The sequence below is a fragment of the Sycon ciliatum genome, chromosome 10, assembly GCF_964019385.1.
Source record: "Sycon ciliatum chromosome 10, ocSycCili1.1, whole genome shotgun sequence".
In the NCBI taxonomy this organism is placed as follows: Eukaryota; Metazoa; Porifera; class Calcarea; order Leucosolenida; family Sycettidae; genus Sycon; species Sycon ciliatum.
Genome location: NC_088652.1, coordinates 22,463,737 through 22,485,524, shown reverse-complemented (window position 1 = coordinate 22,485,524; position 21,788 = coordinate 22,463,737). Strand labels below are relative to the sequence as shown.

Below are 21,788 nucleotides of genomic sequence, written 5' to 3'. Positions count from 1 at the left end.
GTATACTTCGTAGGGTCTAAGATAGTGCCAGAGGATCGAATTCTGTTGCGATATAACAACTGTGGTAGGTGATGATTCCATTATCCTAATCATTCTGTCACTGGTTCCCACGAATTGGCTAGTGCATTGTTGCTGAGCCGCAAAGATGTAGGCAGACATGACGAAAACCACAGTTTGCTGTAAGACATGAGTCATGACTTGTCAAGTTGAAGTACACGTACTGTGTATTGTATTGTATTGGATTGGATTTTATAGTGGGGACTATAACAGACAATTGCCTAATAACAATAGACCCACTCGAGGGAAAGATGTAAAAAGATGAGAATAATCAATGTAATAGACTGTTGGATAGGTGATCATGTCACCGAGGGAACGAATGGTTGAGTCAACAGAAGATGGGCGCCCACCTTTTGCACAAATTTTGCATAGCTGAAAATCATAAGCACTAGTGTGAAAAGTAAGGCATTGGGGTAACAATTTCTTAAAACGGGCGGAGGTATCCACACAGCGATCTAGAGGGTGTGAGTCGTTCCACAGCTTAGCACATTGGAAGGAAGCGCCATGACGGGCAAAGGCAGTTCTGAGCATGGGCAGCTTAAGAGTGCGTGATGCAAGGCTGCGCGTTGCAAGACCATTATTTAAAAGCGCTCGAACATTTGACTTAATTGACACTATAGCGGTCTTCCAAACAGCGCCACATCAAATACAGTGATTTCTTGCAATACATGGATGCCAAATGATCTAGACCAAGTGTCGCAAATAACGGACTTGATGGACTACAAAAACCAGTATCATACACTGAACGCAAAGCTCGCTTTAGCATTCGTTCAAGCCTACCTAACTGGGTTAGGGGAATGGCCAGCAGAATTTGTTTTACGCATATAGAAAATCTGGCAACACTAAGCACTTTACAAAGGTTTCTCTGCAAATCAGCTGAATATTATGTCGATTGACAATAACAATTTCCATGTTACAACATAATTATTATATTTTCCCTGGCTCAGCATCTGAATTCTTATTGATCTCAATACTCTTCTTTCTTTTTCTTATACTCCGCTCCATTACTTCGAAAACAACATTAAATTTGAGTGGCAGTGACGGAATTCCAGGATCCATTTTGAAGGAATATGCTGATGTTTTGGCCTATTCACTTGCCGTTTTATTCTGTGCTTCGCTCCGGACTGGTGTAGTGCTCTCAGCGTTCAAAGTGGCTTCAGTCGTGCCTCTGTGTAAATCCCACGACCCCTCACCACAAATTAGCGACCTGTTTCTTTACTCCCCGATATCTCTAAACTGCTTGAGAAGGTCGTCCAACGCCAACTTGTCCGCCACCTTCGAACCAACCAGTGCCTCCCTACTACCCAATTTGCCTACCGTCAACACCAATCCACCGAATATACCCTCTGCCTTCTTACTGACAGTGTCTTCTTTGCCAAGGATAGGGGAAATGTGACCAAAATATGCACATTGGACATGTCCAAAGCATTCGACAAAGTCCGCCTCACACAGCTCATTGTCGATCTGTTTGACTTAGGAGTTTGCAGATCGGCCCTGACCTGGTTTGCCAGCTACCTAACTGCACGACGAGAGCAGATGGTCTGCATTGGGCCAACCACGAGTCAGGCCGCCCCCTGCACGTGTCTTGTACCACAAAGATCGGTGCTAGATCCTGTGCTATTTTCCATTAACACCCGCAACGTCCCCTCCGCCCGGCATCCTGTACCCAGCATCCAGTTTGTGGACGACATAGCATTGTACTCCTCGCAGATTTCTGTTGGCCCTGTCTCTGCTACGCTTACGACGGCAATCACCAACCTAACTGTTTGGCTACAGGAGAGGTGCCTTGTCTTCAACCCTACCTAAAGCAAAGCTGTGACCGTTCTTCCGTAAGGACAGGGTAGCAACCCTCTCGTAACTGTCCAGTGTCGTGGCGTACCCGTTCCAACAGCATTGACTGCCACATACATCGGTGTTTTACTTGATAGTAAGCTTTCATGGGACGTTCAAGTCGACCGAATTGTCAACAAGACTGCCAGGCCCGTAAGATTGGTGCACTGTGGCTAGCACTTCGCTCCCTGCCCCAATCTGCACGGCATCTCTTCGTCCAGGCTGTTGTCAACCCTGACATAATCTATGCGAGTAACGCCTTCTTCCCTGCATTCCTTGGTCGCCAGCTTGATCGCCTGGGTCTGCTGCAGAACAGGTCCATTAGAGCTATCCACGGCCACTCACCCTACACAACCGTGCATTCCCTGCTGGTGCAGCACGGCTTGCACCGGATAGGCTCACTCAGCAAGCGCAAGCTACTAGTGTTCTGGAGGTGCCTTCACGGGAATTCTAATGCAACGTTGTCTGTATTTTTCTTCAGATCTGCTGGCTGGAGAACCCGTCAGCAGAGGTCCAGCGGTCTGCTCAGTCAGCCATCCTCCACTCGCTCTGGCGCTTCCCGGCCGTCCGTCGCAGTATCTGCACTCTGGAACCTGCTGCCGGATGATGTTCGGACCATAGCAGGACTGAAAATATTTAGCATAAGTTGCTTACCAAAATGTTATTCAGATTTGCCCGCCCCCTAGCTCTCATCGACCACCTTGTCACCCCTGGTACTCTCTTGACTCCTCTGTCAGATACTTTTTCTTTCGTAATTTTCTAATTCCTGTCCTTGCTTTTCTAAATTCTGCTTATCCATTCGCCTTGATATCATTGGTCCTAGTTCCCGTTTAGTGTGCGAATGAAAATAAACCAATAAACCAACCATTATCACCCCGCCGAAGGTAGGAGATCAGCACCCAATGGGCTAGCATTCAGCAGCCTTCCCCAGCGTATCTTAACTCGTACGCAGATTATTTTATTCATGGCATTATTCAAATTGTGATCTCCACGCAGATTATTTGTACACCCTTTTCCTTTTTTATAATTTACTAAGTACATGCCCTACACGTCGGAAGGAGAGAAGACAACAGAACACACAATAACAAAACAGCAGGGAGAGTGGGGAATACAAAGCAAGCCTGTGCTGGTGAGGCAAGCCCACATCACTGAACTATGATGTCGGCGTTAACTTGGCCTTGCGCAGCATAGCTTAAAGAGAAATGGGCGACTTAGTCTATTATTTGAGGCAGAAAAGAAACCAATATTCGTATGACTACAACGTTCAGGTTAATAGTAACAAGACAACACACAAACGAATGTGACTTGGTCAGAAAGGGAAAACCCCAATTTGTGACCCTGACAACCATCACTTTCGTTATAAGGGGATAACAATTTTATTTTACTTTCGTTGTGATTATTGTTCCATCAGCTTGTCAGGGCGTACAGCTTCTTCAGTTCTGATCCAAGCTTGAATTCTTTCTTTCAGTTGCTTCTTGTTATCTTCAAAAACCTTTACAATTGCACCACTGTGAAACATTCGCACCATTAGAATGGGCTTCTTATTTGGATGTACAGTCACGTGATGTTCATTCTTCAACACTCCCTCCCTAGAATAGTGATCAATGTCATACTTACCATGCGAGTGTGGACGGCGGTGCACGTGTATGATATCTGCTGTCGCGAAGTCACAGATAGGAGAAGGCGAGGAGTGAGATTTAGGAGAGGATGCAAGAACAATGTTCATTCTCTAGTCTCTGCACATTCCAACGAAAATCCTATGTCAATCTTACTGGATGGGCATTTGAAGATGATGAATGCTACTGAAAAGTCTCGGTCTTGAACCGGCATCATCGCTCGTGCTGTAGCGACTTCATTCTCTACTTGGCGTAGTCCGATGCAGGGGGGCGCCCATGAAAGATGAGGTGACCAAATACTTGAATACGAAACTTCTATGCCCTGGCTGGGTGACACATCAGGCGAGTGGAAGAAGCTGGCCTTGGATTTGTACACAAAAAGCCAAGTTTTTAAAGGAAAATACTTGGCTACATCAAAAGCCGTTGATTTCTTTTGAAGTTCTGGTAAGGGACAGGGAGTATCCAGCAACAGCTCAAGGAGATAGGTTGCAGGTTCTCGGAAGTCATACTGGAATAGAGCATGCACATGGCCCTTGCTATAATCTAATACAGGCACTAGCTCTGGAGCCGTGCTACACAATCCACCACCAAGTTTAGTTGCCCAGATTTGAAAGCTGGAGACTTTCAATGCGACATCAGACACAAGTTGGCCTCGCCCATTTCTCACTTTTGCACCAAAACCTAGTTCACCCCCTACAAATCCAAAATAATGGCTACCGTCAGCGAAGGCACACCTCGACAAATCAATGTCAGTGTTATCCACAACATTACCCATTTCACCAAAGCCGCCTTCCAGATCGGAATGCTTCTGGCACGCGAATACTGTTCTCCGCATTAGATCACTTCTTCTGGCGTCCATATCACGCGACGCCGCTGTAAGATGTTTAATCGAACTTGGATACATTCTAAGAAGGTCTTCATTTCGTATAGCATATCTCAGTCCGTCTTGTATATGCTGGAATGCGCGTTCAGCACTGTTCGACTTCCGGTAATATTCTTCTTGTTCTGCAAGCTCCTTTTTCCGAGTCTTCGCCTCGCTTTCCAGTTCCTTCTTTCGTTGCTTCACCTTTAGAAGTTGCTCCTCACACTTTTCGCTGATCTGTGTCTTGATATTGGACACTTGACTGGCAACGTCACTCTCAAATGCTTCCAGGAGATCACCAGCATATTGCAGGCTTTCCTCCACTTCCTGGTCTTTGTCATCAGGGACAATTTTGCGCAGGCGCTCCATAAGTCTGTGTCTTAGCGCTGCGGCTGATTCAGTGGCATCGCTGATCTGATCGATATGTGATGCGTGCTTGCTGTCCACCCAGCAGGATTCGCACAAAACCTCCCGGCAGCGAGTGCAGTAGTACCGCATCTCCATCTTGCCATGGTAAGGACAAAAGTAAACTCGTCCGTGATGAGGTGTCTGGTTATCGGCTCTCACCACGGTTGAACGGTCGACGTCAGCGCTCCTTGATTCTGGTTGAACTTCGGAAGAGTTCATGGGGTCGTCAAGGACGATTTGAAGATCATGATCTTTCGCGTCCGACTGCTTCGTTCCAATACTTTTATTTGCCACATTGTCGAACATGAAGTCATCAACTAATAACTGTTCATGACGGAGACCAGGAGGTGGACATGGCGTGGGACGTCGACACTTGGCACATCGTATTCTCCCATCTTTTTCAACTCTGGCTGGAAGACAGTCTAAGCAGATCTTGTGAAGACACTTGAGAAGTCTTCCCGCTTTCCCTGCTCCATCTTCGCAGAATACACATGTTGGCCTCATCTTACCAAATGAACAAAGCCGAATATGTCAAAAAGGCTGAGCTACTGTTCAACTGTACAGCACGGGTAACATACGAAGCAAATATGAACTTCACAACTGAACGTGTTCTAACCGCCATTCAGAGCAATATACTTTCAAAATTGGTATAATAGTTGACGGCTTCCCAAGGCGTTAAATCCCGGTGTGATATACATGTAAACTTTGGAGATGTTTTGCCGAGCGAAATGTCATAAGGCTTTTTGCGTCTGGGCTTGAGAAAATTCGGAAGAATGCTAGTGAGATATTTGACTTTACCGTGGCTTTTCTCGAGTGAAGTATCCGTACATGAACGATTTGTTTTACTAAGTTGTCTTGAAGATATCCAAAATTAATGACTTATGTTTGTGGAGATTGGCAACATTTTTGATGCGAGTGCTCTTTGACTGCGCTGACTATGCCTGGGTACGGAAGAACTCAGCAGTCCAGAGATTCAAGGGGGAACCGGCGATAAAGCGACAGGGGCTTCAACTAGGGACCGGCGGATTCTGCTCGAAAAGCAGTGAAATTGGCAGAGCCATACAAACCTTATGGCGGGCAATTCCTCGAATTATGCTCCATTGTTTTTATCCACATACCAAACATGTATGAAACTTACCAGAAAAAGTACCGAATTCTGCCAATTGTTCTGCCGGCAGAATCCGCCGGACCCTAGCTTCAACATCGGAAAACTGGTACTACATGTAGCAGATCAAACACAGTGTAGATCTACTGGATTGTGCAAGGCGAAGCACCAGCCATTGCATGCGGGTGCGAAGATTCCCGCGAAATTTCAATTTTCGTTCCGTCAAGTTATTTAGCAAAATAATATAATCCTACTTTTTTACTGACCGGTAAGCTAAGATAAGCTAAGCTGCTTGTGTAATTGCTGCAATGCCGGTCGCGGTCGGATTATGACCGTTCGTGCGAAATGTCGCCTTTCGTGTTGTGACTAGGGTCCAGCGGATAATGCCCGAAAATGTTCGTATAATGCTGATCATAATGCTTCAAACACTGCATTACAATGCTGATTATAATGCTTCAACAAGGGCTATAATGCTCTTGGTTTAGGTCAGAAAGGAAGGCTGCACATATTCAATCTGCTGCTGAATCCGGCCCTATATTTTCCACACGCTCCACCACCTTGTAGACATAATCGATTCGCCAGTGGCTGCTCTCCATTGCAGCTTTGACGGAGGGCTATGGCTGAATAGTGTATTTCTTATACCAACACGGCATTATTCAGGGAGTGACAGGTGTAAACTCTGTTAGGGATCACTGGGATGAGGTTTATCATGGCAACTGGTAGTCCTGCCTGCAGACAAGCTGTGACTGCATTGGTTCTGTGAAAAATCTTTTCATCTGAAACAGCAGATATTAGGCTGATCTTGGATCCAGATCCCTTCCATTTGCGGTGAGCGTGAAAGAGATGTGGCCAGATTATTTTGCTGCTGTACTTCCTTTACTGTCACAGTCTTCTTCTCGTTGTGGTGTTGCGCGGACAACTGGCCGGCAACATTGACAAGAATACTCTTGTTTGTTGATAGCCCCTCACTCAGTCACGGCTGTCGTGCATGGGAGAATAGCTGTCCACATAAAGTGTACGTGTTTCATCAGGACACTCAGACACACGCTGCTGAAGAGTGCTCATAACGACTTGGTGAATGGTGCTACAACCTCAAGTAATTCTAGTTCTGTTCGAGCCAGTTCGGCGGAACTCTGCTAAGGCAATTCGTCGGAACAACATGCATCTCTTTCTGCTTGTATCTGCTCTTTCAGCCTGTTCCAAATTTATCAAAGGATCGGCGTCTACTTCAGTATTGCTACTAGCCTAGTCACGCTGTCTTCAGAGCCTGAGACACAACGAGAAACTTCTCTTCGGCTTTTCGATATTCACTTCTCCTTTTCTCTTCTTTTTTCTTCCCGTCTCTTACCAATTTTCCCATCCCACGTATTTCGTCACTCAAGGTAATCCCTCCACAGGCGAACAGCCTTTGGGGAATTCTTTAAAACGTATAAATACAATACCAAAATGCTGAAATGTGTAGCTAAGGTTTCGCCTTCCTATGATAGACATTCTCATAAGAGATGCGTCATCACTTCAAAAAACTGTAGAGAAGTTGTTATTCGATATGTTTGGCCTTGAAGGATTATGCTAATATTTTCGTGAAATTATGCTTTTCGCATTGCTGAAATAATTGCAGAATTATGCTTTTTTTATGCTAAAAGTTATCATATTATGCCGCATTATGCTCACATATGCTGCTAATGCATAATGATTCTGTGCAAAATAACAGAGGAATTTTTTTGTAGAGGGCGTTGTACTGTAGTAGCAAAAGTTCAACGGGGTCAACGCACCGTCCGACCTACCTACGACCATCACCAAGAGTACATAAACCTGCCATCACTGATTGTAGTGGACTGGACATGTTATCAAGGGAGTCGTAAACCTACAACTTCCTAGTGCATCTACTTGTACTTGTACTTGTAGAACATGTACAACTGTATGGAATTTGATGCGAACAGGCGGAGTATTACAATTTTATGCGATTCGTATGCAATTTGCCTCGAATTATGCGATTATTCGATTTTGGTAGGAATTATGCGAAAAATTATGCTAGCATAATCCGTCAAGGCCTACGATATGTTGCACTATACTCGACGTCGTAATAGATATTCAACTGTATGTTTAGTCATATTTTGTGATTTTTATTTGTGATAGCCGATATGTAAGAAGAACCGCTCAGCGCCTGAACGCACGCGTCAAACAACCTCCTCGCTATCATAATATTAATACTTGCCAGTGACCCCGTTTGACTTTGAGTTGGGACCGGGGTCCGGGGTGACATGAAAATACTAAAATGTTTGGTACCGTTTTTGAAAGGATTGGGAGAACTTCAAATTCAAAGGATCAGTCGGGGATCCCATACTTGCCGTAGCGCAGTGATTAGAGCATTTCTCATGTCAAGCAAGTTCGAGTCCTGGTGGGTCTGGCGTTTTTCCTCTTTTCAGGCAGTTCACTTCCCCGGTTGTGCCTCATTTTCTCTGTGCTGCGCTGATGAGTTGGGTCCACAAAGGACGACACAGTTCTGTCACCATGGTCACGCGGTAGGTCTTCAGCCTGTACAGGGTAGGCATGGACTTCACGCGCACACGCGAGGTGTGAACAAGACAGGGACAGAACCGTGCACGGACAGCGAACAAACGAAGACCTGGGCGCCGCGGGTACCCCTGGTAATTATTTTGCAGGCGCAAATTTGAGCTGCGAAACTTCGCTAAGTCACGCGTAGAGTGACAGTGAGTTGGCTTGACTCGCTGGGATAAGAGTTTTAGACTATGAGCTCCTGTTTTGTCGGTAGTTACGCCTGGTGGATATTTGGTCTCAGATGTATGTGCGTGTAGCTGAGTAAAAAACGAAAGAGGCCTTTAGTTTTCAGAGAAACCTTTTTCAAAGAGGACTTTTGTTTTTCTGATTTTTACTATGCCGTCTCACGTCGGCGTTCTGTGGCAAAGGAGATATTGCGGCCTCTAGCTTGGTTATTAGACTTGAAATTTCAACACTCTTGAAGCAGAAATACAGCAGTCCGTGTTGGATTTTGGTTGAGTCACAGGATTTTAGTGCGGGTTGACCCAGGTGCTTCTGGTGGTGAACTGCTGTGGAGACAAGACGACGGCAACGCGACAGTGCACGGTAGGTTATATAAAAATTTGATGGCCCAGAACTTCTAAAATATTATTGTAGATGACAGAGAGTATTCTGGAGGTTTGAACACCGTAAGAAAACACTTATTTTCCGTTCGGCCTTCTCCATTTTTTACCCAAATCCTTGAACTGTGTTTGGTCTGCGTTTACCGTAAAGTCGCGGATAAAAGCCGGGCTTATAAGCACATAAGCCCCTTTCTGCATGAGGCTTTAATGCAAACCAGGCTTGTATGAAAACCATGCTTATATGCACCACACTTGCATAGAAGCCAGGCTTCTACGCGCGACACGCGTAGATCTACCACTGACTACCGGTATGGTGGCAGTTTTACTATGCACTGTACATAGCGCATGCACTCTTGACCTATCCGATCCGCGCTTGCATAGAAGCCAGGCTTCTACGCGCGACAGGCTTATATTATGCATTTGACCCGTTTGATTTTCAGGCTTCTATCCGCGATGTGCTTGTATGCAAACCCGGCTTTTATCCGCGACTTTACGGTATGTACGAAAGGTGTATGCCTTTGCCTGCAAATACTCTGTCCCCGGGGAAATTTGCGGAAAAAATCGCAAAAACGCGGCATAATATGGCATAGTTTGCGGTGAATTTGCGGTAAATATGCGGTAAATATGCGGTGAATATTATTGATATCATCTCGCGGCGGCAAGTTTGCAGTTGATATGAGGCAATTTTCAGTATGTAGTGAAATCAATCAGTTACAAGTCTCTGGTGTAAGCGCTCGTCATAATTGAGTACAAAGCCGCCACCGGATGAGACGTTGCTGACCGAACAGTGCACTGTGTGTACGTATAGTGCAACAGAAAAGTCCAAAAAACGCGGGGAAAACGTTGTCTTTTAAAAAATCGCAAAAAGGCGGAAAAAAACGCGGCCACGGAATCGCAATTTCCCCCGGGGACAGAGTACTGGAACTATAGTCCATTCAGAAAAGGTTGAGCGCTGGCTCTGGAGAGCTTCCGTGTTTGGTGATTTTGTGGTACGCTGTGCAGTGGCGCGCGATTCGAAACTTGAAAAAGGGTCCAAAAAGGCACCTCAACTGGGGTTCGAACCGCAAATGTACTGTTATGCAAGTGGAGTGAACGGCCTGGATTTTCATGGTTTTTACCCAATTCAGTGCTTTGGGGGCAAAACCTGGCCGAAATCCTATTCTTGTTTTGGCTTGCTTTTTGGAGAAATAGACTTCAAAAACACAATTGGAAGAGCATTCCATGGGGGATTGCCAAAAAAAGGAGACGAAAACTCAAAATTTGACCCGTTTATGGCCAAAAGCTAGGATATCAACCTTTTCTGAATGGACTGTAGTACAGTAGTAGCTTGCGAAAGCGCTCATTGGCATCGTTTATGCAATGGTGCTGTGTGCATGCACTGGTGCTGTGTGCATGCATCTGGCAATTCTCCTCTCTCAGTAGCTGTCAGGATTCCACAGTCTGGTTGAGAACAGTCAGTCAACTGTGACGTTGATCTGATCCATACCAGGGGCGTCGGAAGGTATTTTAGTGAACCATTTGGAAAAGAACGTTCAGAGTCATTTAGAGTAATTATTTCTTTTTAAGGAGGTTCGCGACGGTTAGCGCCATGTTGGATTTCCGAATTTTTTTCTGAAAAATAATGCCTTTCGGAGTGGAAAAATGGGACGCGATCATGCACAGAAAATAGTTTGACCATGACTTCGCAGCGCGTGCTCGAGTCGAGACAAGATTTGAGGAAGAAGCTCAGCCACTAGTGGACTTGCGGATTTGTTTTGACATTGGCGGTTTTTGGATAGCTCGGTTCTCCTGCCGACGTGTCGTGGAGATGAAGACGCGGGAGAGAAATCCGTCACCCACGACGCGGCCTCTCATTCTGCGTCCTGGACGATGGAAGAAGCCGAGGAGGGGGACGCTTCGCAAACTCAAACGATCGATCGAGTTCCTGAAAAACGGAAAGGGCGATCTCCATCACTAACGCCACTGGATTCGACTCCCGCGAAGAGGTCGTTCAGTGCCCCTCTTCACGGTCGACGAATCGTTCATCTCAGGTATCTGGCTGTGGGATTGTCTGCGTGCCAGAATCCTGGATGTGGCAAACCTCTGGCGCTCATTGATTGCGTTGAAGAGAAGAGGTACGACCTGGGCAGCGTACTTGTCATTCCGTGTCAGCAGTGTGGGATGGAGAATTTTATAGATACAGATAGCCCTGTAACTGCTCAACACCCTGGTCCCCGTGCTTCCACAAGCAACACCAAAGCTGCTTTGGGTAAGTGCGTTTTTCAATCTCATAAGATTTATTCATGATATTTGCGAGTCATTGTCACCCTATGGCTATGGAAATGTATGAGCACACTGTATGCGCGGCGGCCGCGAGCGTCTGTGTGCTTGCATAGACCTGCATGTTTGTGCATGTGTGCACCATACGCATGTATGAACATGCACATGCATATGCGCTCATGTGGACGTGCCCTCGCACACATACTATACACACGTGCATGACCGCTCTCAGGGCATGTTGGTGTGACATGTGTATGCGGGCATCTCCACTCATGCACATGAGTGTGCACATGCATGTGGGTGGGTACGCACACGTGCGTGAATGTATGTGTGTGTGTACGGGCGCGTGTGTTCTACAGTATAAGCAGAAATATTCGTCTGGAATTTAATTTCTATTGCGTGTGAGAGCATGCATGTGTGTGTGTTTGTGTGCGTGTGTGTGTGAGTGTGTGTATGTGTGTGCACGGATGTGTGTGTCGATGGTGTGCATTTTGTGATTGGTGAACACTCTGATCCCTAAACCGCGATACCGGAGCTCCCAAGCTACAGCCTCAGATTGATTTATAGTTCATTGTTGGGAATGAGCTCGCTGCTCATGATGCTGTTGCGGATGTTGCGGCCCTAGCTGAAATAATAATTGTCGAAGCTTGCCCTGATGCCAGTATCCTGTAGCACTCTGTCACTTTTGCATCAGCATGTTCGGCGATGGAGTTTGCAGAACATCAGCAAAAGCGGCTGGCCACCCTTCAACCGTTGGTCCAAGCAACGTGCTTCTCTAAATCAGTTGCAGTGCGGGCAGCTGCCAGTGGGTTGGTGATGAAGCACTTTGTCTGGTCCTACAAACGAAGTGGTGAGCCAGCCATTTCCAGACTGATGAAGGAGCAAGTCGGAGGTAAGAAACGGGTGACAGTCTCAAGGAAGATTATATTAGTGGTGGCTGAACACCTAGCGAAGAACCAGCAGCAACCCAACTGTAAGTAATGCCCTGTGGCACAGTGCTTCACTTGTTTGTGCGCACCGTAAAATACCATCATTTTTGCCAGTGTGGGGACACGTTCTAGCTCACATAGTTGAAGAACAAGAGGACTCAATGTTGTCTGATTCGTTCCAACATGTCAGCTTTCATTGTAGTTTGATATGGGGCAGTGCTAAGCGCTATCATAGCTACATGTACATGTATCACAACCAAGTGCCAACAGGAGAGTAATCATGGAGAAAAGTACCTACCGATAATGCGTGCACCCAGGGTTTTCCGGCAAATTTACTAGTTCAGCTATTCCATCCTTGTATTGTTCTGAACGCCGAGGGCTCTAGTGAGTTTATGCAACACCTAACAGCCAAAAATCCAATAAGTTATGACCAAAGCAGCAGCAGAGAAGTACAAGCAATCTAGATACGTGAATTTACCAATTTTAGGCAAATTTTGACAGTTTTTTGGATTTTTCTCCAGAATATGCCCTATTTTCGCCGCGGTAAACCTGTTCCAACCCACTTATAGAACGTGTTTGAAGTATCCACATATGGGGCAAACTCAAAAATAAGCTGCAAAAAATATTCAAAGTTTCATTTTTTGCGTCTTTTTGTTCTTCTCCAGGAAATGACGACCTGGATCCCATCGTCAACCAAAGTGTACATTTTTCGGTGTTGGTATCATCTTAGTCAATACTTCGAACAGTCTGCAAAATTTTATGTCATATTTTCTGTCCTAACTGATGTTATGGACGATTTCTCATCAATTTTGGGATTTTGTGTCATTTTGTGTCATCAAGGAAAATTGTGTTTTTGGCAAGACCTATTCGGGCAATTGAAAAACTGATGTTACTAAGCAAAAATATAACGCTGTACCTATTCAAACCTGATGTCAGATTGGGCTGATGTTGAAATTAAATTTTTGGGCCTAACTGTCCCGAACCCCCTTAACTAGGAGGTACACACTGTTATAACAGGCAGCACCTAGTGCAGACGCATGTGAACAGAGTGCCCAGTACGCTTATACACTGTACAGTGAACCATCTGACTAACGACCATCCTTGGGTCGGAGAAAGCGGTCTTTAGTGGCAGGTGGTCGGTAGTAAGAGGTTTGCACCGCACAACCATAATACCATAGGATTATATGAATGTGAGACCGTCCGTGCCTGGTGAAGTGGTCTGTAGTAGCAGGTTGGTCGCTAGTCACAGTGGTCTGTAGTACCAGGTTGGTCGCTAGTCACAGTGGTCTGTAGTACCAGGTTGGTCGCTAGTCACAGTGGTCTGTAGTACCAGGTTGGTCGCTAGTCACAGTGGTCTGTAGTACCAGGTTGGTCGCTAGTCACAGTGGTCTGTAGTACCAGGTTGGTCGCTAGTCACAGTGGTCTTTACTTACAAGTTTTACTGTACTAACAAGAGAATCTCCAGGGAGATTTGAAACTACTAGTACTCTTTGTTCTAACGTATAATCATGTGCAGGGTGCCGTCAAATATTCACGACTCCCTGATGCACAGTAGCCGTTCTTGAACGTGCCCGTCTCTGAACTTGTGGCCAGGCTTGTGCCAGATACACGTGTACCCGGTTGGTTTGAAATCCAAATGCATACGCCGTGTACATGAATTCAGTATGCATGTACGTGTTGATCTGCATTGCTCTTGTCCATGAATTTAACAATATTATCTTGATGGAGAAGAGCAATGCAGATCAACACGAGGTTTACATGATTATTATGTCATAACAATCATGTAAACCTCTGCTCAGAATCATTTACAGTAAGAACCAAAAAATTGTCCAGAATCATGGCCAGCAATCGCATGCCATGAAGTACGTTGACAACCAATATTTTTGCGATCTCACCCATATTCAGGGTCACTTTTCAACGTGGACGAAACAAAGTCGGCCGAACGAAGCAGTAAAAGAATTATCCTTTCCACTTCACCATCATGACACTAGCATATATGTAGGTACGAAACGAAATAACTACAAGTCCAAAAGGAAACTGTACACCCACCGCCGCACTGACTTCAGTCCGAAATTATTATTCTATATTGATACATTCAAATTTTACGAGGAGCACGCGAAAATCAGCTACCGACGTACCTTTGTCGCTCTCTACTCCTTTTCAAGGCACGATGGTCGTCTCTCCACTTTCAAACCGGAAACAAGCCATAGTAACTGTCCTTTCAGCTGCTCTGCTAACGCAGGCTATGCACACCGAGGGCCGCAGAGCAGCATTCATTCCAACCAAAATTGCCAAAATCATCGGGAAGTGAGACTGCATACCTGAGTACATGAGTGCACACAGTAAAATATTCAATGTCTGTTCCATACAGCAACTAACTTTGACGAGCTACAAAGATTCCATCAAAGAATCAAAAAACGTGCATTTTCTCCAGTTTTTCTTCTGTAGAAGGCCTCTCATTGCGCTTGGCCCAGGCTAAAATTACAACTCGGAGGAGTAACAAAATCACAACTCTCAAGCGTCCCCGATTGCTGGCCATGACGCTTTTTTCAGCCGACTGAGTCTGTTGTTTGAGCCGGGGTTTGCGAATAAGTAGTACGCTTCTACTTATTTTTTTGGTTTTGGCCTTAAGTCATGTACAGAGTTCTTTATCCTGAGCCGTTTCTCCGTACATGTATACCTGTGCCCTCGTTAGCCGGTAACCCGTGGTTTCCAAATAGTTTGTAATTTAAGTATTATTATTTACTCTTCGTACGTGAATTTACGTACACGTTTCAAGCTTCAGGTGATTTTGATCGTTGCCTGCTAATGAGGTGTGTCTTGTAACCATGTCGTATTAGCGATGATAGACCTGTATAGCTTTGTAAAGGATTCAGACTTAATGGAATAATGAAGAAAATTAATATTTTCTTGCGGCTTATGTTCTTTGTTTGTGTCCAGTCTTCATACAAGGATAGAAGGTGTGATGTCATCTTCATACAAGGATAGAAGGTGTGATGTCATCTTCATACAAGGTTAGAGAAGGTGTGATGTCATTTTCATACAAAGAAAGAAGGTGTGATGTTGTCTTCATACTAGGAAAGAAGGTTTGATGTCATCTTCATGCACTCTATGCCCGAGTCTGGTACTTCGGGATACGTGCAGATGTGTACCTGGTGAATCTATGGTGAGTGACCTGTCAACAGGTAGAGTTGTAACACAAGATATCAATCAAAAATGGTGTTTACCCGAGTGAAACTTATCACGTCTGAAAAATGCGCTCCTTTAGGCCGTGGTCACAGCGAGCAAAATTTCAACCATTCCCCCCATTCCGAGCCGAATTTGTGCCGTTTCCATGGAAATGATGGAAATCGCGGAACGTCGGACACTTCCAGCTGGTGAAATTCAGCCAGCAAATGGCCGGCTGAATTCCGCCAGGACGCGTTTTTTTTTTAGTTTTGCATTGTTTGAGGGTGGGAATATTGGTGGAATTTCGTTGCCATCTACTGATATTTGGTTTTGACCAAGGACAGTAGGCGAGCAGTGCAGAATAGGTCATTTATTTGCTTGATTATTTCCTTAAGCCTTCTGTTCAATCTGTGTTCTTCGATCGAGTTTGCAGCAGCCCGAACGCTTGCTTGATCATTTCCTTCAGCCTTCCGTTCAATCCTGAGCATTGACTCGGTGACCAAAGCCAAGGCAATAGCCAAAAGTTGTTTGCGTATCAAATTCATCACAGCGAATAAGTCAAACACATAGAAAATAACCTGACGGAGAGTTGTCCATGCTTGCAAAAGACGAGAGGTTGTGCATGGCCAACGAAGGAAATCACTGGTAGCTAGTTTATCATTCCGACGCAAAACTAATCCACCGGTCAGCGCATGTTGGTGTGACCGTGCAGGGAGCGTGCAGATCGCCACTTCAGTCAGCGATTCAGCTGGCCTTGTTTCAGCCCGTTTTGGTGTGACCGCGGCCTTGTTATGTGCTGTAGCATTCCGGGTGTTTCACTGCCATTATCAATCTAGTTAACCCTTTAGGGCCCACAATTATTTCAAGGAATGCACTGCATACGCAAGCCCAGTTACTTATCTGGTCGTAACTATGGTGTCCTCTGGCCGATTTTCGTGATCTTGGGCTATATGGAAAGCTCTTGGCTAGCGATAGCCAGAAACCCATCATTGAATCCACAGAACCAGCGCCACAGCGTGATTCGGCGCTTTGAAGCCAGCATTGCGAGCGCCCAACTCAAATTCTCTGCCATTTCACCAAAAAGTTTCGCAGATCGCTCATATCTTTTTTTACATGAGAGCTGAGAAACATGCCTTTGCGATGACGTGAACTATCTGTGGTCGCAAGTCAGGGGTAACCCCCAAAAACTAGATCAAAATGCACGTGCCCGAGTTGACTCTGCTGAGCGAATGTAGTTCGAGTCTCATAACTCCACTCTCTGACCTCGGATCTCCTTCTGGTTTTTTCGAGCCTATGGCTAAGACAATTGGAATGTCGATAGACCTTTCTATTGTCCGATTTGGTCACATGACGGCCGAGTTACACCAGATTGCGCTTTTAAAAGTATGTACTGTACACTGGTACTGATATATCCATTCAATGGGCCTCAAAGGTTTTACATGTGTCGCATGCTGGATTTGTAGCCCCACGATATTGTGTGCAATAATACCGAATCTGCATCCTGCTGTAGAAAGGAGAAAGGTATCTTCGTGGATTTATTTCTGCCTGCCTACATCCGGCATCCAACATGGCTGCTTGCACAGCAAGGGAGCTCCTTGTCTCCGCAGGATAGTGGCTGTGCTGATGGTATCATCCGGACGACTTCGAATATCTCCGTGGTTCACGTCCTTCCTTTCTGAGTCATCTTATCACAATTAACTCTATCCGACATGAATGAGTCGACCGGGTACTGTTCGTGACTGCGACCAAGAGGCGGTGATGTTATACGAATCACTCTCGTAGCAAGCTTGCGTGTGGTGTGGCACAGCGTATTCTTCCATCTTGCTGAATGTTGGCGGGAGGATAGTTATGGTAGATCCCATGAAAACACATCAGATGTTTTCCTGCTTTCCCGAATCCATCTTTGCAGAATACACATTATGGTCGCATTCTACAAACAAACTAAACAGAAGTTGATACCCCGCCGCCTACGTTATGTGCAAAAGAAAAGTAGAAGAAGAATAACGACGATAGTCTGGATTTGACACCGAATATCTTGCAGTTGGTGTTGAGAGTGGCATACTTTGTCAGTTGTTGACCTCAGCATGGTACAGAATTTCACTATGTACTATGTGTTAAAGAAAGAGTACATACCCCCCCCCCCCAGAGTGTACAACTCGTGATCCAGCTCTGCATAAGGTCTTGGTCGAGCGTAGTCGGATCTTCTGATGTCTTGCGTACACTCCACACCAGCTCAACGCCGGTCTCGAGGCAGAGCACTGTTGTTTCTGATCCGAGAGTACCCGCGACTCCCCAGGTTTCCCCTCAGATGTGTACGGTACAATGACGCAAAGATCCAATTACGCTCGACCAAGACCCTATGCACAGCTGGGTCAGGCGTTGCACACTCTGGGGGGTTATGTACTCTTGGTGTGGGGGGGGGGGAGGGGGAGGGGAAGAATGTGTGTGCTCCAAACATCGGGGGAAGTCCGGTGAAACATTTCAATTTCAGAGTCGGTAGAGTTCGGATTGCGGAGTCGAATGGTATTGGAAGCATTCTACAAATAATTTGAAAACTAAGTCTCCGGGGGGCTACGGCATGATGTCATGCGGCCGAGACACACTTTCTGCAACGTTATATTGTGCAACTAGATCAAAAGCAATGTGTGAAAGCAATAGTATTCATGCAATTTCAAATGATTTGGCGATTGATAACAGGTGGTGCAAGCGACGCCGAAAACGGACCCCCATGTGAGAGTGAGGATGCAGCCATGGCTGATCTGCATGAGCTCGGTCTGGGTCTGAGGACGTTGGGTGCTCTGCTGAAGAAATGGCTGTGCTGGCTGGTCAAGAGTGAGAATAAAGCATGCAGACTGTGCTTATTGTGCTGCTTAATGAAATCCGATCGCATGGATAAAGTCTACCCCTGCACCAGTTCACCTCACAGTGTTTGCAGGTCTAGGGTTGCGCAGCGTCCGGCGTGCCATTCACTTTCTAAATAGAATTTCCTTGGGGAGCACTGTAGTTTGTATTGAGATTTGAATGTTAAATTTGTATGCGGTGGAAAACTAGCCATCCGTGATAGTGTGTATGAGATCTGAGTGGCAAACTAGTGTTTATGCCTCTGCTTTGCCACTGCATGCAAGGCATCACAATAATGAATGGTTTGAAACAAATCTGTAACTCCAGAAAATAGTCGAGAAAGGGCTAGTTCTGCACAATGCAATGAATAATTGACAAGTTCTGAGCTACGTAAAGTGGAGTAACTTAAAAAAATTGGCGGAAAAACTCGTGAATTCGAGAGCTTGCATTCGACTCACGTAAAGTTGTCTATGTAGAGTTTATATATGGGGCTCAATTAAAGGAGGTGCGCCGTAAGTGGATTGGGGTATAATTTATGACTCTCTCCCTGGGTCACACACTATAGGCGTTCGGAGTTGCCGTGGGCAAGTACCTGGTTCAAAACTCTGTAAATCTTCACAGATGAAAAGGTGGTTGTTTACAAGAAAAATGTTTAACCATGGATATTACTCATAACTGTTTTTGGAGAAAATTACCGCAGTTGTGACGAAAGAAATCCAACCCACGTGCCGAAAGCAGCACCAAGGCATATGCGGCCACTGCGGATAAGTTTTGGAAACGTGCATGATGTCATTACGGAGGATTAGCAAGACGAAATTCGCGTTCGCGTTCGCAAACATTTTTTCAGTTCGCGACTGGATTGCGAACTTTCGCATTTTTCGTTCGGAAAAGTAGTCGGAACACGAATCGTGGATTCGTGTCAGGGCAGTCATAAATTTACTACACTGTACTGCCTACGTCGTGTCAACGTCATGCATGTGCGAATTCTGTTTGCTAATCCTTCTCATAACGCGAATTCCGTCACTGAGTTCGACTTTCTTTGGAGAGCGAACGCGAACGCGAATTTCGTCTTGCTAATCCTCCGTATTGAAGTGGAAAGGCAGTGCTACCTTTGACTCGCGTGTTGGATTTCTTCGGCCACGACTGTAGAAACTTATGGAAGCAAAACAGCAGCTACATCATTTGTAGGCTACCGGTAGACTTCGCAAGGCCATCATTTGCAACAACTCGTAGATCTACATGACCACATTTACCCCGTAAACAAAACATTCGACCGTCGTTTCCGGAGTTGAGTAAAAATATTGCCAGATTCTCGAATGCATGCTCGAGCGTTTGTTTACTACACTCATTCCGATTCCGTGATGGGTACCGACGGCATTCCATGCCCATTCTGGAATGACCGAACAAATGTAACCTCAGATATTCTTCCCTAATATGGGAACAGAAGTTGAAGTTACATGGTTTTATTATTATGTTCCCATGGGGGGAGGGTTCATGATGGGTAGAGTTGGATTGAACTCGACTTAAACCTGTAGCATCATGTAAATGCTCCAGTCAACCTGTGGTTATGGTTGGTTGAAACTTACACTGGCGAGAATTCTCCTGTATGCACAGCCTAACCCTTTACAGACCAGCTTCAATGTGTACAGCAAATTGTGCAATCTGAAACTAGTATGCTGAAATGGATGAGCAGATCATATTCAAATCCAACTCCTGTATTGTATTATTTTACTTGGGCATTCCCAACAGATCAATGTGCTGGTCTACCGCAGCAAACCAGCGAAGGTGTTTCCGCAGCCTCTGCGTCATGAATATCCAACCGCCATTTCAATCTCCTTGCTGATATGAAGCTCATATATTGGTGCCTCAGCTGTGTACGAAAGAATGGTACGTACAATGCTGCACCTGTCATGCACAAGATCCAGATACCGTAAAGTCACGGATAAAAGCCGGGTTTGCATACAAGCACATCGCGGATAGAAGCCTGAAAATCAAACGGGTCAAATGCATATAAGCCTGTCGCGCGAAGAAGCCTGGCTTCTATGCAAGCGCGGATCGGGTAGGTCAAGAGTGCATGTGCTATGTACAGTGCATAGTAAAACTGCCGCCATACCGGTAGTCAGTGGTAGATCTACGCGTGTCGCGCGTAGAAGCCTGGCTTCTATGCAAGCCCGGATCGGCCGATGTGCATACAAGCCTGGCAAAAATATCAGTGGTGCATATAAGCATGGTTTGCATACAAGCCTGGTTTGCATTGAAGCCTGATGCAGACAGCGGCTTATGTGCTTATAAGCCCGGCTTTTATCCGCGACTTTACGGTAGTATGTACAACTGTTGTGTCATGATCTGGTTGCACAGTTTCATGGGTTCTGTCCTTTGGATGCTATTAATTGAGCACTCTAACAATGTTCATGACTGCTTATATAACTGTGTTTTGGGCTTTGTGCATACATATGGGTGTTGTGTGCTTTGCAGAAAGCGAACAGGAGCATGATAGCAATATTGTGAAGTACAGGAGCAAGTAACTGCTTACGTGCATTTCCACACAAGAACTGGTTGGAGCCACATCAATTGGGGAGTGCAGTCACAGCGCACGTGTGAGCAGAGATGACAACTCCGGAGCAAAGGACGGACCAGTCCCCACACCAGTGGCTCGGACCACGCTAGATCGGATTAGATGGACTGCAGCTGGCGTTCTGACCCGGCATGGCGATACTGATATCACACGGTCATTTCAACATGTGCATGATACCGTCAACTAGTAAACTGGAGAGTACACGTATGGATTTCCCTGGCAGGAGCTATGGGCGCATCACTTTAGCCCTGTTGTTGACTGAACTCAGTTCCGCAAACTGACAGCGAGCAACTGCGTCCTGCATAGCATCACCGGTGTTCAAGAGAACGTACCCTCACTGCTTTATGTCTCACGAGATGCTCATTGACCAATGCCTTCTCAACATGAAAAGCGGTAAGACAGAAAGGTGCATTGCAGAATTCAATGGAGTGTATTTGGTCTGTCTCGAGGGAAATATTCAGAGTAGCTGTGATTTGGATAGAGAGTAACAATTTCTGCTGGAATAGTACTCAGTGTGCTAGGCAGAGTGCCATGTATCACAGTCCCAGGAGGTGCCGTTACGGACAGCCCCTGCTTCTCTGTGCTCATCTTCAGCTGCGTAAAGTTTGCAATGGGCATGAAACTCTGATCAGCAGCCTAATGACCGGTGGGCTTCATCCTGCATGCATAAATTACCCAGAACGACTTTTTTGCAGCATACAACACACCATTACAAAACCCAGCTTCATTTTGCGGGTATCATCTCTGCTTGTTTATCACGTTTAGCTACGAGAGAGGGTTTTACGTCAACACATCACTAGATGTTTCCCCACATTGTCACTACAATCATATGTTATTAGTTCTGTGAGTGTATGCGTATGGGTCTGTGCCAGGACAACAGAAACTTCATGGAATTATGTGCTCAAGTTGTAATCGTACATGACAATAGTGCTTGGCTCTGCTGGCCCCACGCTTTGCCCATCTGCTTCCCTAGAGCAAGGGCATATTGCCACGATCATACTCCAATTTTTTAAATT

General features: G+C 45.7%; 1 long non-coding RNA gene across 1 annotated transcript; it reads left to right on the top strand.

Annotated features, from left to right (window-relative positions):
- The first annotated feature begins 8,633 nt into the window (after positions 1–8,633).
- On the top strand, positions 8,634–20,078 carry LOC135825559 (uncharacterized). Its single transcript, XR_010555079.1, has 3 exons — positions 8,634–8,983; positions 15,129–15,202; positions 19,947–20,078. It is a non-coding gene; the product is annotated as an uncharacterized LOC135825559 (long non-coding RNA).
- The last annotated feature ends 1,710 nt before the right edge of the window (positions 20,079–21,788 follow it).